Genomic DNA, 15,983 nt, shown 5'->3' on the forward strand with positions numbered 1-15,983 from the left:
TATATACCATCAAGGTTCAGCTTTCCTTGTCTTTTGGGGGCCAAGGCAAAAAAATATCTCCATCCTGTGAGCTGCAAGAGACTCTCTGACTTCGGGAAGTTTTTTTAGTAGATTATGAAAAAATGAGTTCCCTTCTGACCATTGTATTTATGATCTATACTCACATCAGCATAGTTGAGGAGTTAGAAGGATACATTAGTGAGGAACTGGGTTACGTGCTCTAAATTACTCTCCACCAGAAATGTCACATTCAGAAGTGCCTTCCGTGTTTCACCAGTCTCCTGCCCATGGTACAGTCTTCTCAGGCCTTTTTCCATAAACCAATCCTATTCAGAAGGGAAATTCTTAGCAAAAATATTTACTATTATCATTATTATTAGTTTGGTTTTATTTTGTTTTTGCTTTTGGTCCTGTTACATTGTGACTTTCCTGTTCAGTTCCTCTGAGAGCCAGAGGGGGTCCAGTGGCAGCTGATGCAATAAATAGTTGTTAATGTTGATCTACGAGTTCCAGAATGACTGAGGCTCTAGTGGCACAAATGAACACTTGCTGGGCTTTATGTTCCACTGTTATTTATTTTAACCATTGTGTATGCTCTTCTTCCAATGGAGCAAGGAAGGAGTTTCTTGTTCATTTTTTAAACTATGAACAGGTTGACAACATTCCAAGTACCCTCCACATTCATGGAATTGCTTTTTTTTAGTCTTGCTCTTTTCTGCTTCAAATGTTAAACCCTTTCCTTCTGCAACGAACTCATTTTCTCCTTTGCATTTCTTCTTCTCTTCTGAATATCTCAATATTCCTTTACATGAAGAAGATTTGTAACGCTCCTCATTTCTAGCCTCCAAATCTCACATTCAAAGCAAGTAAGAAGAGATGTCTGCTGCCCTCGCTCCCACATCACCCAACTCTACTTCCTCCCACACGAAACGGACTCCCAGCCTCACTTTTTTGTTGAAACTGCTTTCTGCATGAGCTCTGGTCCAAGCCACCACAGTCTCTTAGCCTGGGAGGCTGCAGGGTCCCAAAGTGTCTCTCTCTCCCATCATGCATCTCTAAAATTCATAAAGCTGTCAGAGTTATCTTTTTTAAAACATAAACCTGATGATGCCACTCTTGTGCTTAAACCCCTCCGATGGCTTCACCTCACACTGAAAATAAAATCCAAACACCTTACACTGGCCTATGATCTGCACCAATCTCATCTCATACAATTCTCAGCCTCATTCACTGTGCTACAGCCAGGCTGTGCATCTTTGAACTCAACCATCTTGTTCCTGCAATAGGGTTTTTGCCATAGCTTTTCTGCTTTTCATGGCTGGCTCCTTCTGGTCAGTCATATCACAGCCAAATTATCCCTTCCTCAGAGAGACCAATCCAATCAAGCATATCTACTCGGTCACATTCTATTGGAACAGTCTCTTCAATTTCTTGATAGAATCCATCATTTCCGGTACTTTTTTGTTATTAATAATATTATTTTATTTTCTATTTTGTCTCCTCCAACTCAAGCATAAATTGCATGAAGAGTGGGGACCTCGTTTGTCTTACTCTCCTCTGAAACCCAAGCTTTGAAAATTGCATGGCACACAGTATGCACTCAATAAAGATGTTAGACTAAATACCAGCACTTATCTCCTACTCATTTTGTCTGATTACTTTTTATGCACTTCTTTCAATAATCACTTTCCTACATCTTAATGCAGAACTGATGCTATTGACATGTCTCTTCTTGAAAGTCTCTTGGCCTTTAAATTCTAGGTTACATATTCTTGGTTTTCTTTCTACTTTTCCAATTCCTTCTCTGGTTCTCTAATTAAAATGTTGAGTTCCTCTCATTTACATAATTGTCCTTCATCTCTTGCTCACTCTCTTTCTTGGATATTTTCGATATCCCTATGGCTCCAAAGGATGTGTCAAAGAAAAACTACATTGGATAAGTTAGACTGACAAGGAAGACTTTATTTAAACCATCGCAATAAAGGAGAGATATTGAACTCATCTCTGATGAAACGAAAGGTAAGAAAGTTTTAAGCGTAAGGGTGAGCTAGTGGAAAAGTACTAGAGGGGAGAGTGGTGCGAGGGAGGTTGATCAATGTGATGAGGCCATCTGTGTTTGCTAATTGGCACTTATTGAAGTAAGGCTTTACCCTCCCATAGAGACTGGGAGATAGGGGCCCTATCTTTCTTGATGATTGCATTTGAAAGGCTGGTTCCCAGGTCCTTGAGAAAGACATTCCTGAGTCATAAAACTGACAGGAGTCTGGGAGAAGATTTACATCTCAAAGGAGAAGAGAAAGAATTTACAATTGCCAGTTTTCTAAAGTAAATGCTCTAAGAAAATGGGAGGTCAGAGTATTCAGAATGCAAGAAATCGGTCTAAAGTTTAGTCAAGTTGAAAGGAACATTATTAAGGCCATCTTGATCAGATGCATTTATCAGGTTGCCTTCCACACTGGTGTATTCAGACCTGATGTTCTTGACAAGCTTAGATCCTGCATTTTCAGTTGCCTGTTCAACACCTCCAGCTGGATATACCATTGTCACATTCAACTCTTCATGTTTAAAACCTAATCTTACCCTTCTTTTCTTTGGAAATGATTCTTACATTCATTACCTTTTTTTTTTTTTTTTTTGTGAGGGAGACTGGCCCTGAGCTAACATCTGTGTCAACCTTTCCTCTATTTTGTATGTGGGTCACCACAACCGTATGGCTTGACGAATGGTGTAGGTCCTTGCCCCAGGATCCAAACCTGTGAACCCGGGCCACTGAAGCAGAGCTTGCCAAATTTAACCACTATGCCACTGGGCCGACCCCAACATTATCTCTACTGTCACTGCTTTCTTTCACTGAATGCCTTTTTAACCACTTTTCCCACCCTCATTCTTTCCTACTCAAGTTGGTCCTCTGGTAATTTTCCTAAAATACCACTTTACACACATCCTTGTCCTATAAAACCTTCAGTGACTCTCTGTTGTCTGCCGGGTCATAACAGTACCCATTCTAGAGCAGGGAATATTCCTTCACACTCAGGATAGCAAGACTTCATAATTTTATGAAAGACCCTACTAGTTTTAACCATTATGGTGCCTGCAGAATTCTTCAAGTTGAAATAATTAAATAAGAAAAATACTAACAGGAAGATAGTGTGGCCCAGCTCTATTGGAATGGCGGCTTTACAATCGTCTAATAAGTAACGTTAACAAAACCAAAGAAAGAATTTAAGAGAAGAAGGGAGCATTTCCATTCATGATCTTCAATAAGTCTCCATTAGGTCAGACTTTAGTATTTAATTTTTTTGTCGTCCCCAGGCCATGTGAGCTTACATACTTCTTTTCTTTTTTTTTAAAATATTTATTTATTTATTTGTGAGGAGGATCAGCCCTGAGCTAACATCCATGCTAATCTTCCTCTTTTTGCTGAGGAAGACTGGCTCTGAGCTAACATCTATTGCCAATCCTCCTCCTTTTTTTTCCCTTTTTCTCCCCAAAGCCCCAGTAGATAGTTGTATGTCATAGTTGCACATCCTTCTAGTTGCTGTATGTGGGACGCGGCCTCAGCATGGCTGGAGAAGCGGCGCATAGGTGCGCGCCCGGGATCCGAATCTGGGCCACGAGTAGCGGAGCGCACGCACTTAACCGCTAAGCCACGGGGCTGGCCCACGTATTTATCTTCTAATGTTTCCCACTCCCTAAATCAAAAGCAATTTCTGTCAGTTTCTTTATTTCTGTTTCATATTATTTTTTGCAAAACTGGGATCCTGTCTTGCAAAATGACTCCTAGAAGTTTATTCATTGGTCGGTCCAAGCATATGACTATGAGATACAGTTACTCATCAACTTGCCTGCAGGCAAGGAGAGGGTGGTAAAATCAGCTACTTATTATGCTTCGGTCAAGAGAAAATTCTAGGATTACTAATGGCCCTTGCAGCATCAATCGGCATCACAGATATTCATGGGAGAAAACATATAATTCAGAGGGAAATGTACTTTTGTTCTTTTGCTGAACTCTCTCCTCAGACATTTTGTATTGTAAGCAGGGCATTTTCTTTGTTAAAAATACTAATTTTTATGATAAAAATCAGGATGGACATGCCATTCTAGGCACTCAGAACACAGATGTGAAACTTCTCTGTATGTGTTTATGTATATGGGCTAACTATTCAAACTAGGCCTTGGGATAGTCAGCAAAAGGAAAGGGATTCACAGGAAGTAAATTGGTTAGTGTGTAACTAACTAGCTCCATTTAAGGATGAGAAGCCCCCTAGATCTAGAAACACTCCCAATTCTGTTTACTACAGAGAAGTTATCTATTCTGAAACAGTGATATTTTACTGGGTTCTTCCAGATATGTAGTCAACTCTAATTTCTAAACCATTTCATATTTACTAAGCAATGATATATTAGATTAATTTAATACAATATTTTATTATATTTAGCTTTTCCCATTCCTATGCATTTATTTGGAGACTTTCAGAAAACTTCCCACATTTTCTATCTATACAAAATCTGTGCTTCATTACTCTACATCAATTATTGGTAAGAGGTGAATGATAAGGGAGAACAACATTCATTGCAGAGTCTAACTATTGTAACAGTCACTTCCAAGATTTTAGTATGTTAAATATAATGTGTTATTTTTAAATACTGAATACCAGTAATACATCACCAAAAATATCAGAAATATTTCTCATTGTTTATTAGTTTAGGTAATTCTAGATACCTCAACAAATAAAGCCTGTCTCAGTGACTGAATCCAGTAGAATTTTATTTCTTAAATAAAACACATTTACAGTAGGAGTGCCTTCTAAGGTCAATCCAGGCATTAACATCCAGCCTGCTGAGTAGAAGAGAGAAGGTGGAGAAAGCACAACTGCTTCTTAAATGTTCTTACCTGGAATTCACACACAGCAGTGAGAACTAGTCAAGTGGCCCCATCAGGTTTCAAGGGACCTGGGAAATGTAGTCCCCATCCAGGCAGCTGCTTCCCAGCAACAATTCTACAGCATGAAATAGCATCAAAGATCTTTAGTACTCAGCTAGCTATTTCTGTCACAAATACCCTTATTTAGGTGTTTAAGCAAAATCTGAAAACGCAGTTATTTACGTCTTAAAATCAAGATCAATGACTCATTCAAATTATGCGAAAGGACACACATTTGCATAGATCATAAATTTAGATAAATCTGTCCCTGTATAGTTGTATTACTAAAAGCTTGTATTGGAAGAATAATTCTTGAATTTGAAGGCTTTCAAAACAAGTACGGAAATTGATACAGGTAATTTTGCAACAGAATTTCCATTTACATAAAATAAAACTGAAGAAAATTGGATTTTTTTAAATAAAAAGTACAATCCACGATGAGTTTAAAAATGTTTTTGAGTAAAAATTTCATTCAAGTTATAAAATAAGAGAGGAGATAATTTAAAGATGAAGTTAAAAGAAAAGATTTGGAATTACAGCAGTGGTTGAGAAACCATGGCCAAAAGGACAAATCTGACCCTTAGGCTATACTGTAAATAAAGTTTTATTGGAACAGAGCCATGCCTATTCACTTACATATTGCCTATGGCTGCCTTTACAGGTTGTCTTTTACATTATAATAACAGAATTGAGTAGTATGCCCTGTAAAGCTGAGAATATATGCTATATGAACCATAACAGAAAAATTTTGCTGACCCCTGTACTACAGGACTAACTGTCTCCTGTAAAGTCAGGAAGAGGTTTATCAGTAGCTAGAAAAATTTGCACAAACATACTCTCATAATTGAATAATAACATGTTTGACCCACTTTGTTTTAATCTTGCACTTTAGAAAAGATCAAATAATGTTATTTTATTTTCAATTTCAATTTCAATTAGATTCCCTTCATTTTATATAGTACTTAGCTTGTTATTTAGGGAATATGTTAATTATTTTATCTGCTAACAATTTATATTAGAAAGATAACATACTTTAATATATATTATAAATTTGTTTTCATTTTAAATTTGTAATATATTTATCCATTTTGTATTTTATTTTTTGCATTAGTATTTGGTTCAGTAAAATATTTATAAATTCTAGTCAGAGTATCTATTATTCTCATTAAGCCTCAGTATTTCAATCACTAGAAAATTCCCACTATTCCATTGAGATGGATGTTTGAATTCAAGTTAAAGGAAGGATTAATCCAATTCCTTTAACGTCATCTATTATACATACACCGAGTCTCTGACAAACATACACACTGCCCTTAAGAAGCTTCTAGAAATGATTAGTAAATAAAAGCAGTGGGCACTGAATGAACGAAGAGTCTCTGAAGTCTGGGGATAGAAACAAGAGTAGAGTCGTCACTGTCTTCCCTTGAAAGATGTGGATATGAGAAAAGCTGATCAGTAGGGGATGTTACTCAAAGTGACTGCAGGGAGAGGAGGAAGTTCAGATTCGGATTTTAATTAACTAAACTACCTTTAAAGGTGTTTCAACTTCTCTCTCTGAGCTTTGGTTTCTATAGAAGAAGTAACAGACTAGTGGTTTCTCATATATATCAAATCTAAGTTTATAGATATATTTTTTCAAGGCATGCTCACTCTTATACCTAGATGATAGATAGGTAGATAGATGAATAGATAGATAGATAGATAGATAGATAGATAGATAGATAGACAGATAGATAGATAGACAGACAGATAGATAGATAGATCTTCCCTCATAACAGGTGGCTCTGAGAAAGGGTGATCAGCAGTGAGTATTACTCAAAATGACTACAGGGAGAAGTGGAAAGAGAACCGGCATGGGGGCTGGCCCTGTAGCCTAGAGGTTAAGTTCACTGCGCTCCACTTCGGCGGCTGGGGTTCTGTTCCCCAGGGCATGGACCTATAGCACTTGTCGGTGGCCATGCTGTGGTGGTGACCCACATACAAAATAGAGGAAGATTGGCACATATGTTAGCTCAGGGCAAATCTTCCTCAAGCGAAAAGAGGAAGATTGGCAACAGATGTCAGCTCAGGGCAAATCTTCCTCAACAAAAAAAAAGGAGAACCGGCATGAAAGGCAAGGCTTTAGGGTTCTAAAAATCAGATTCTGATTTTATAAATAAATAAATGAATAAAGTGAGAGAGAGAAAGAGAGGGAGGGAGAGAGGAAGGGGAAGAGAGAAAGCAAGGGAGTGAGAACAAGAGTGAGAAAGCCATGAAACCCACCCATTTTCCCCACAAAATCTTACAAAATAGAAAATACAATACCAACATATAAATCCAACAATGGAAGAGGAGGACACGAGGTCTCGGTGCCCATTCTCTAGTCCATCCAATTTTTCTATTGCTCGTAAGGTTCCTTTTAGGAATCCCTAATAGAAGGCAGCATTTGAAAACTACTTTTAAAAATAATCTCTAACCTTCTACATTTTACATTGTTTAAAGTCTCTCTTTGTTAGTAAAGCATTTCTTGATAGTTTTTATTCTTTTTTATCTCCTAACCCCCTCCTCTAGTTTCTGCAGTACTTCTTCTTCTTCTTCTTTTAACTCTTGCACGCCCTGCACTTTGAAAGATCCTCCATGGTTATACTGACTTCATGAATTTTTGTTTGCTTTTTAATTCATTTGGTCTGGTCTTACCAGCAGAGTGTAAGGTTCTCATGTCTCCTCTGTCTCTACTCCATCACTTAGTATGGTGCCTTACTAACCACTTAGTATGCTGATACTTACAGCAATTGGAAGGAGGTATGGCTTCATCCACCACTCTGTACTGTATTTCCAACCTGATTTTGGACCTGTTCTTGAGTACAGAGAGTAGTTAAATTCCATACACCAAAGTGCTGTGAAATACAACCTCCCCGTAATCCTGTAAGATTTCACTTGCCATGCTACATTTTACTTTAGTCAGAAAAATGGAGCTGGCTAATCAAATTGTTTAGCACCATGAAACACTGTACCACTTGCCCATTGCCTAGTTCTTTCATTATTTTTTTTGAGTAGTTGTCAGGCTTATGAGAATCCTCAACAGCATCTATTGAGAGTCAAGTAAATCAAATTCCTGCGTCCTGCTACTGTAAAGAGCTCTGAGAATTATCACTCATCTCTGAAAAGCGAATGGCCCCAAACAGAGTATTCCAGATCTTGAAATAGTAATTTTGCGTTTTAATGGGACTGTGCAGGAAATGTACTCCTAGCTGATAGTTCAGCTAGGATCCCTGCAGCTCAAAATATTTCCTATTTGGGTATTTGAAGAGATTAAAGAAGATCACTAAATATAATGGCTATTTGAAATCTGGAAACAGAAACAGAAAAAAAGTGTGTGTGCATTTTGAAATGATAAATCATATTTATGCCAGAGAAGATAAGTGAACTTCAATCTCAAGATGAACCCAGCTAAGGTACATAGATACTAGAACTCTATGAAAGGTCTACTAAGCAGTTCTGAGGCTTATTTGTACATTACTGTCAGGTAAAGCAAAGAAGAGCATATTTCAGCACTTGAAATCCCTCTAGTGACTAAATTGCTTATCTATAGTCATTTTTCAAAAGCCATAACATCACTTGACATATTAAAAACAAAATGCTCCATTTTGGTAGTCTGGAAATATTTGTATGGACCTAAAAGCTAAAATAAACTGTTGTCTTTATATAAAGTTGTTACCAATGCCTATTCAGTAGAGGAGTACTCTGCATTTTTATTTCAGTGGTGAAAATAGATGATCCATCCCCATCATCTCGCTAGTTATTTCTTAGTATGATGGCCTTTATTTATAAGAAAAGTGATTGTGAAGGCAGTGATAGTCATTGGCCAGAGAATAGGATAAAGCTACCAGGATCTTATGATGATAAAATGAATCTGGGCTACATTTAAAAATTCTTATAGTAAAACACTTATATTTATGGCTATGGTGGATTAATTTGTAATGCCTAACCTTTTGTCCTTTAAGAATTAGGAAGGCTGGATAAAACAAAGAGAAATCAATTTGGGTGCATTGAAAAAAATAAAAAGTCAGCAAGCATTAGGGAGGCCAAGATCTTGTAGAAATACTGGAAAGAAGGAAATAACAGAGAGGTGAGCCTAATATTCAGTCCTGCTTTTCCTTTCAAGTGTTTACTCGTTCGTAAATGGTGGCAGAGCAGCTACAAGGCTAAGCAGACCTTTATTCAGTCTCCTAAAACTTGTGAGACAAAGTTGGAGTTAGGAACTGTCAAAGTGGGATGCTCTGGGCTCTTAGATGGGATTTCTAAAAGTACCTGTCATGTGGGCAAGAGTGAGAGAGCCATGGAACATATTACGAGAAAGGGAAAATCAGAAAATCAATCACCCTCCATAAAACTGAAACCTAGCTTTAATCAGCTCAATCACAGATTGGGTTAATATGCTTTATTCCCAGCCTAAAAAACAAGTCAAAATAAATTTAAAAAAAACTTAAAAATTCTTGATAGAAGAGGATAAAATCCTTCAGACTCTCAAAATACTTCTATAATTTTTCACATATAGTGATTATCATTTGGTCAAAAGTTACCATACACATCAAGAGACATTGCCAAATGACAAAAAATTATAAGAATATGAGTGACAGTAGGAAGAGACCCACAGGAGATACAGATTTTGCAGTTATTAAAAGCAGACGTTTAAATAACCATGATAAATATGTTCAAGAATATACATGACAACATGGGGAATCTATTAAAAAGAATCGAATGAAATTGAAATGAAAAAAGAATTGAAAACTACAATAACCCTAGCTAAGAACTCGAAATACGGATATAACAAAAGATCCAACAAGTCTGTCTCTGTCTATTATTCTATCTTCTACCACTAGAACATAAGTTTCATTGGAACAGGGACTTTGTCTACTGTTCCTCTCCAACATCTAAAATAATAGCTGATAGATAATAAATACTCAATAAATATTTGTTAAGAATGAATTAATGATAGATTGCCAAGAGGCAAATAAATTGGGCATACCCTTTTAAGCCCAGAGTTCTAAGCAAGGAGATGAAAAAGAAAAGACATGGGTAGAAATATTTGATGGCAGAAGGGCAGCCAAAGATGAAGATAGGGAAGAGCTGCGGATTCGTAAAGCAAGCCTTCACTCAATCTGTTCTCTTATTTGCCGCCCTCTACTTCTCTCATTTACCCCCATGATAATGGGGGTACCCCCATTATATATATATTATATATAATACCCCCAAGATAATGAGACTTCTAATTGGATAGAGAGAGAAATAGTTGAAGGCAACCTGTGGCCTTCAACCTGTGCGCACCTGCTACACAATTATGGGCTGCCCAGAAGAAAGAGCGAGTCACTACATTGGTTCAAACCTCAATAGGAGACTAATAGAACCAGTAAAAGCAATGACAAAGCTTTTCTCTTTCAGATAGTGCTCTTCTCTGAAACTTTCCTCTTGAAGAGGAGTTGCAGGAAAATCCTGTCTTAGAATCCTCTACAGCTTTGCGATGGCCAAGGGAGGAGGTTTTGTATGAACCACTTTCCTCCCCAAGGAGATAAGGGGTCTCAACGTAGGCAGCAGGCAATGTAGTTTTGTAATACTTGTGTTTTCAAAATTAGATGGTATCTAAAAGGAGTCATAATAATTGGAAAAGAAGGTGGAAAAAAGAAAACAGTGAGCAACACAGGGAGGAACCAAGTAGCCCAGGCAGTTTGCAGGCAATAGTTCTGTCTTCAGAGCCTGGTATACAGATTCTCTAAATACCTTCCAATTAACAGTAAGAGGGAAAGAAAAGAACTAGCTTGAGTTACTAAGTAGTTAGACCATAAGGAAATGCTGAAAGCAAAAAACTAAAAGGCTGAAGTTAAATATCTCCAAAGAGCTTTTCCTGGTTTCTGTAGCAACACAGACCTTTTTGAGAACTTTCTCCATTGAAGAGCGGTGATCATTCTTAGAGGGCCCACCAATTTAGCCTGCTGCTTGGTTTCTTTGCTTTGATTATCAGTGCAGTGTTACTATTGTTTCTGTGAGGCCAGTGCAAGCCATTTACTCTGGACCTTAGCTTGGTCAAAATAGAAGAGCCTGAAAGGACTTGGTTGAATAACAAATCCAGGTCCAGTGGAAGGAGAGACATTGGGGGCCATAGCCAGGAAGCCATTCCTAGAAGAGCCAAGAAGACATGCCAGAATTCCAGGAATCAAGTACATGAGGCACACTCCCCTGGGCAGTGTGGGGTGAAGGCTAACTAGAATGAAAACAGGGCAAAGGCAAGGGCTCAGGTCATATAAGGGCAGTCTAAAGCATTCTCGTTAATTTATAGACACTAGCACTCTTTGTTATGGTCTAGGAGTGATCTCTTCAAACTCTGCGCAAAGGGGCAATGGCTCTTTCACTGTATATTTTATAATACCAAAGTCATATTGCGGAGTTGGATTCTTTCTCAATCAGTCCAATTCCCATAAGCTATATAGAGCAATTAAAAGAACACTTGGAGACCTGTGAAAATATTAATGCTTTCTAGAGTTTCAGTAATTATTTTTGCTTAGCTTATCTGTGATTTTACATAGTTCCAGTTATAAGTGGTATTGTTTTAATTACAGAAAAGAGAGCTCTTTTGGGGCTGGCCCGGTGGCATAGTGGTTAAGTTTGCAAGCTCCACTTTGGTGGCCTGGGGTTCACAGGTTCAGGTCCCAGGTGAAGACCTACACAGTGCTCACCAAGCCACGCTCTGGAGGCATCCTACATACAAAAAATAGAGGGAGATTGGCACAGATGTTAACTCAGGGCCAATCTTCCTAGAGAAAAAAGAGGAAGATTGGCAATAGATGCTGGCTCAGGGCCAATCTTCCTCACCCCCCCAAAAAAGGGCTCTCTTCATTGAGACATGGCAAGGGAGGAGGTAGAAGTTAATGACAGTGGTTTGAAGGATTATAGCAACTATTTGTTAAAATTATGCAAAAGATGCACATACAACACACGTGTATAAATACCTACACACATAGTGAAATACAAGTGATTCTTCTAGAACCCATTAGCTATTTATTTTATTCCTTTAAAACAGTGCCTTGCAATCCAATAACACACCATGAAACTAGGTAAGGGGGCTGTTTTTTGTCACTCAGTGTGTCATGGTATAATTTTACCCATCATTATTTCAGCTGAAGGTGGCATTTAGGAGTTCATTAGTGATTAATAGAGCCCTCTATTGCTCAGAGATGATCTTAGATATTTAAGGAAAGCATTTAGTTCAGATTGACAATTTTTCTACGCTTTTGATGTCTCTCAAACAAACAAACTCAAAAGTTATGGTGAATTCTATTAAGAAAAGTATATTTCATGTAAATTCACATAAACTCTAAGCAGCAATGACAATAAGACATAGCTCTCTCTCTCCCAGCAAGCTTCATTTCCCTATCAAAAGAGAGCAGTGCTTGCAAGGTCTGCGTAGAAGACTCATCACCATTTTTCAGCACCGTTACTCTCTCCTTATGTTTTGTTCATAATGGCAAATGTCTGGCTTGATACATTGGTTCTGATGCTTTCACCTGCTTGTTGTCATTCAGGTGCTAAACGAGGAGGATGAATATGTATAATTCTTTCAAGAGTGCATTTGAATGACCCATCTTGGCATATTTTATGACACATCCCACCAGACCCTGATTATTTCACGAAGTTGGCATTCAAGTTATACTGGTTGGCTTTTGATAGCTTTTGCCAACTACCTCTGAGCATATGATTAATCAGTACAATAAAATGGGACACTCTAAAATGCAGGATTGATGCATGGGTAAGGATTTTAAAACTTTCATTCGTTTATCAGTCATTTGAGACAGTTTTAGTGGCTCGTTACCGGAAAGTATTTTAGGAAATCTTCCCCTATTTGATCACTGTGCCAGTATTGTACAGCCTCTCTGGGGAGAAACGGATCTTTTGATTTTGTTAAAATTTCTTTCTTCCAGAATGAGGGTGTAGTGTTTTTTTCTTTGGAACATTGTCAGGTGCTTTTTGATAGGTAATAGAGAGAAACCAACTGTAGCTGGAGAATCTTAAGCCAAATTAGTTTAAAAGGCCCCTTGAGAAGGAAGTCTGGTATTAAAATTGGAGAAGGCTCTTCTACATATGCCTGCAGCAGGCTACCAGGAAAAACACACTGAAAGTTGGAAATCTTCAATTGTCTTTATTCATTCATTCATTTAGCAAATTCTTAGTGAGCCCTATGTGTCAGGGACTATGAAAGAAATGATGCTACAAAGTCAATAGAGAGTTCTTGTCCTTGAGACACTCATAGTTTCGTTGTGGAGAAAGATAGATGAATGTCTAGAAAACATGCATTCAGTTTCAGAGCAACAACTTAAAAATAACCTTTCTGAGTTTAAGGGGTGGTAGAAAAATGTTTATAGAAATCAACTGATAATTATTCAAACCTTAAAACCCTACTTTCTGTAAATGCTTTAGCAAAAATCATGGCTTAGTATTGAGGAGCCTAAACCAAGAAGCAGCAAATGCAGACCAGACCAACTCACGTAGAAAAGAAAGAATATGTATATATTATAAAAAAGAAGATTCAGGTTGGACCATTATTTTCTTAGTCACATCATTTAAATGTTATCATCATGTCCTTACTGTGAAGAATTTGGAGTTCAAGTTAAGGATACACTATATATATTTCAAATTTGGTTTTCCTTAGGTATGTCTGTTGAAGTTATACACTTTTCTTTAAGATTGCTAGTTACACCACTTTTAGAAAATTATTTTTGTCATCTTTATACAGTGCCAAGTTAAAGAATACTTTAGCTATCACTGTATATACATACTAGACTGGGTGATCAACCCTAACTAGTAGGATCAAAATTCTCATTCCCAGTGGTGCCTTTTGCAGAATCCCATCTCACCTGGGAAGGCTAAGTATTGCTAAGGCAGGGAGAGAACCACTCTGGGTTTCCATTCCTATGAGGCCACTTTGGGAGGGGAAAAGTGAAAGAAGATCCACAGGAGCACAAGAAAAGATAGAAGAGGATTCACAACTGCCTGGGGTTTCAGGAGAGTTTATCATTTTTCACTACTTCTCAACAGAAGTTGCAATATTGATTCACCAAATTACTGTTGTATGTCTCTTCCAAGATCTCTTTGTGTTTATCTTCATTCTTACTGTTGGCAACACCAAGGGGTGATTGAGTTGGGGGAATTTTTAGTTCCCTATAATTTCCATCTGTGTCCCCAGAGTCACCTGAAATAAACATACTAAGTAAAACATATTTGTATGCAAAGTTGCAATACAATTCCTCTACCTCCCACATTGTCCAACTGAATTTGGTCCCTAAGCGCCTCTTATGTAGAAATCTTGAAGATTTCTGCTTTTTTTTTTGGTCCTCAACCAGAGCTATGAATGAGGACTGGATAGGATAAAACATGGGAGGTGGAGAGTTACATGCAAGGCATTCCACTTTGTCCTCGCCTCCCTCACTCTCAATGGATTTCATAGGATAACATGAGTACAGAAAGCAGCCCATGAAGGAAAAACCAGTCATCAAAAGACAACCTTAGGGAACAAGAATAGCAATCAATGTTTATTTAACACTTACGAGATGCCAGTTACTGTTCCGTATGCTTTTGTGCATTATAGCACTAATCCTTAGCTCATCTGATTCACATTTGCACCCTCAGTAAGTGGAGGAGTTGTCTGACCCTAGAGCCATGTTCTTAATCCTGGAGAGCAAGCTTTCTTTCATCCCAACATCTACTCTCCATAGCAACTCAAAGAGGGCCCAGAATAATTGCTCTGATTTGTAATATGTTAGTGGCAGCTCCAGCTTTAGGTGAGGGGATCCCTTTGGATCTCTTCCTCTCAAGGCTTTGAATTGGACTGATTATTTGATATTTAAGAGCGAGTCAGTGCTGGTGAAAACTGGTTGTGTTCCTGTTGGCTCTGGAGTCTGGGAAACAGAAAGGGCTCTATTTTCTTAATGTTCTATGAAATGGATTACAAAATTAAAATTGTTTCATTGCAAATTTTTTTTTTTTTTTTTTTGTGAGGAGATCAGCCCTGTGCTAACATCCGCCAATCCTCCTCTTTTTTTGCTGAGGAAGACGGCCCTGGGCTAACATCTGTGCCCATCTTCCTCCACTTTATATGGGACGCCGCCACAGCATGGCTTGCCAAGCAGGGCGTCGGTGCGCGCCCGGGATCCGAACCAGCGAACCCCAGGCCGCCGCAGCGGAGCGCACGCACTTAACCACTTGCGCCACCGGGCCGGCCCCTCATTGCAAATTTTATAGACCAAGAATTCAGAGAGGAGGCCATTTTGAAAACAGAAAACTGTATGATGATTGTGGATAACAATATGGAAGAGGACTATATGACCTTCACCTTGCCCTCCAGGTGCCAGTGAATTTAGACGGGGAACTCCTCAGTGACAGGACTCACTCGCTGTTTGTTGGCGACCAGCTTATCAACCTGAAAGTAATCACATCCGCACCCGGTCATTTCATGGGGAGGCTGAGAATAAGCAGAGAATCTAAGCAGAGAGAATTTTAGACTTTCAGAGGTAAGGTGCTGCTGAATGTTTGATTTCTTATTTTTCCTCTTCACAAAAAATAATAAATGGAGGTGTCTAAAATTAATACACAGTGTTCAAAACAGAAGCTTGGAGAAACCTTTGACCAGCAGAGGCTGACTTTCTAAAAACAAATACACAGGGTTCCAAACAAAGCTGAGAAACAAAAGCCTGGGCTGCTTTGCCCAGTTAAGTAGTTACATTTTGAAAAAAGCAACCACAACCGGGAAAGCCTTTATTTTTTTAATCTACAGGGAAAAGACATCTGATACCAACTCTCCTCAGCTTTCAGGCCCTTTGAGTCCATTTTCCAAATCTATATGCTATAAGCCAGCCAAGAATATAGTAGAATAAATGTGTCCAGGGAAGAAATAAGTGCATTAGGGAATTGAATGGAAATGATAAAAATCACTCACACTTCTTTATTGAAATAATTAAATATGAAGTGGAGTGGAGAGTGGCAGATGAATTCTAATAGTAATTGAATTGGCACTTAGGAGTTACCTTATCTG

The sequence above is a fragment of the Ceratotherium simum genome, chromosome 3, assembly GCF_057802395.1.
Source record: "Ceratotherium simum simum isolate JZ-2026a chromosome 3, ASM5780239v1, whole genome shotgun sequence".
NCBI lineage: Eukaryota > Metazoa > Chordata > Mammalia > Perissodactyla > Rhinocerotidae > Ceratotherium > Ceratotherium simum.